A 2,889-nucleotide genomic window follows, 5' to 3' on the forward strand; every position below is an offset into this window, starting at 1 on the left:
TTGTTGTTTCCAAACGATTGCATTTATTATAAATAAGGGTACAGACCCTAGACTCAGAAACACAACAGATTCAAAGCGGAGACAGCTCTGGTGAAATAGTAATAGAGGGAGGAGGAACACTGAGGTATTCATATCTGGGCCAGAGCTGCCATCCAGGGCCCCACACCCCACCTTTGGTCCAGATGGCCCCTTGGCCAGGTGTCCCTGCTGCCAGAACACCCTGGACTGGGGTACAGGAGTTGCATATTCCATGAGGCTGGTGTCAGGGAAAGCAGGGACTCACAGTTGCCAGGTTGTCCATCTCCTCTGAGCCAATTTCCCTCCACAACCCAGGGGTTTCAGTCTCATATAAACGATCATGTTTTAAAACAGAAAACAGGCAAAATATTTGGCTAAAATAAAATGAAAACACTGCAGGTAAGAGACCTGAGTGTGCTAGTGGACAGGAGCCCTGCTCACCTGTAGGAAGGGAGGGCCAGCAAGGGCAGCAGAGCTCCCTGTGGGCAGCTAGGCTGTGTGTGGATGTGGCCCTCTGGGTGGTCCCAGGGAAGATGCAGGGACAGTGAACAGTCCAGGCAGATAGCTATCAGGTGAGTAGGGCTCTGCCTGAGGTGTTCTGGCATCAGGAGGCTGCCTGACCCCCAACAGGCATGACACAGGCTCCAGGGAACAATGGGACATCTGCCCAAAGGATCAAAGCCCAACTTGGTCAGATCCCAAGCTTCACCTGCATCACGTTGAGCAGCAGCTGGCTACGCTGCCGAAACCAGAACACATCTGCATCATACGGAAAGCTGCGCCATTCTGGTGTGACAGGCCATACTTGGTCACCCTAGGGTAAGCTGGAGAAGAACTCCAGATGTACCTTGGAGAGTCCCCTACCTCTCAGAGGCCACCTCACAGGGTGCCCCCACCACCCCATTCTTTGAGTTTGGCTTGAGATTTTAGGAAGCATAATTTCAGGTGAGGAAGAAAACAAAGTCTGGTCCCAGCCCACTCTGGCAAGGATCGTTCCCCACCTCGTCAGCATCAGAGGAAGCCACATATACAGGCAGGACACACACAGCATGCATGGGCCACAAGGAACCATGCCTGCACACCACTCACACACACACAACATAACCAAGTGGCAGCCAGAGAGGCCGGGGGACGCTCAGAAGAACACCTTCGGGGCATCCATGTAGGCCGGGTTGTAAGGAGCCTGGCTGGTGGGGTGGTGCGGCTGCTCCTCCAGCCGGGGTCTCGGCGGGCCCATGGGCTGGGCCAGGTAAGGTGGTTACTGCGTTGGGTAGGGTGCTGCTGGCATCCCTGGCTGAGACGGCATGGTGTGGTAGCCCTGGTAGCTTGGTCCAGGGTAGCTGGGCGGCACACTTGGAGGCTGAGGATAAGGGGCATACACTACAGTGGTGGATGTGGTGGTGGTGACAACCGGACGTGGTCGGCAGCACGTCTTGTACAGGCAGCAGCAGGAGCAGGTGAAGCAGGTGATGACAGTGATGACAGACAGCACAAAGATGGTCAGGCCAACAGCCAAGGTCGCTCCGAACCCCATGTTAGCCTCTGCCTTCACCCAGAGGACTCCTGTACCCCTGGGCTTCCCCTCTTCCCATCGTGGGCCACTCAGTTTCAACTTCCTCCCCTTTTGGAGAAAAGGCTGTTTTGTTTGTTTGTTTGTTTTGAGACGAAGTCTTGCTCTGTCGCCTAGGCTGGAGTGCAGTGGCACAATCTCGGCCCACTGCAACCTCTGCCTCCTGGTTTCAAGCCATTCTCCTGCCTCAGCCTCTTGAGTAACTGGGATTACAGGCGTGGGCCACCGCGTGCGGCTATTTTTTTTGTGTGTTTTTAGTAAAGACGGGGTTTCAACATGTTGGTCAGGCTGGTCTCAAACACCTGATCTCATGATCTGTCGGCCTCAGTCTCCCGAAGTGCTGGGATTACAGGCGTGAGCTATAAATAGTTCTTCTATAAAACTCTCTTAATTTAAGTCCTTCTGAGTATGCCATCCGTTTTATGCAAGGACCTTGATTAATACAATCTTTGTGAATATGTGATCTGAATGAAGGTTGATGTTTGAAATACTCAGATTTTGGTTAACTATAGATTTGTTTGAGTAAACACATTAAAAAGCTTGCTGCTTATTTTTGAAAGTAACGCTCCCTCCATCTCCTTTATTCTTCATCTCAACATTGTTTGTTTCCATAACTCTTATCTAAAGAGTTTTGTATTAATAACTCTTATCTAAGATTTAGCCTTTTTACTTGCTTTTTTATAATCTTCTCTAGTAGACTGTAAGTTACATGAGGACAGGAACCATGTTTATTTTTTCAAGATTATATTCCTTGTGACTACCATATAGTAGATAATACAAATTTGCTTGTCCACTTATTTAACAAACAATTATTAATTGAGCACCTAGTATGTGCCAGGCCATTTTAGGTTCTGGAAACAGAAAAACATGGCCCAAGTTCCTTCTCTTATGAAATGAATAAAACATTGAATTCCAAATATAGGTCTGTGTGATATTAATCGCCCTTATATTAAAACAAGGCATTCTATGAACAAATATATTTGGGAAATATTTACTTGAAAGTTAATTTTTTGTTGATTTTTGTCTCAGTTACATAATAGGCACATTAGAATTTCCAAGAGGTAATTGATATATATGCAGTGTTTTCCAAACTTTTAAATCACAAAGCCCTCTTTTCAATGAGCAAAGATTAAGACTTTAGGCCCGGCATTGTGGCTTATACCTATAATCCCAGCATTTTGGGAGACCAAAGCAGGAGGATTGCTTGAGCCCAGGAGTTCAAGGTTACAGTGAGCTATGATTGTGTCACATGGTAAGACTGTGTCCCAAAAAAAAAAAAAAAAAAAATCAAGGTAGGCCAT

General features: G+C 47.5%; 1 pseudogene across 1 annotated transcript; it reads right to left on the reverse strand.

The window, feature by feature from the left end:
• Window positions 1-740: 740 nt before the first annotated feature.
• LOC105500732 lies at window positions 741-1,547 on the reverse strand (annotated as a pseudogene). The gene has a single exon (XR_001000071.1). The product of XR_001000071.1 is annotated as an uncharacterized LOC105500732 (transcript).
• Between the last annotated feature and the right edge of the window lie 1,342 nt (window positions 1,548-2,889).

Source organism: Colobus angolensis, unplaced genomic scaffold (genome assembly GCF_000951035.1).
Source record: "Colobus angolensis palliatus isolate OR3802 unplaced genomic scaffold, Cang.pa_1.0 Scaffold68, whole genome shotgun sequence".
Classification (NCBI taxonomy): domain Eukaryota; kingdom Metazoa; phylum Chordata; class Mammalia; order Primates; family Cercopithecidae; genus Colobus; species Colobus angolensis.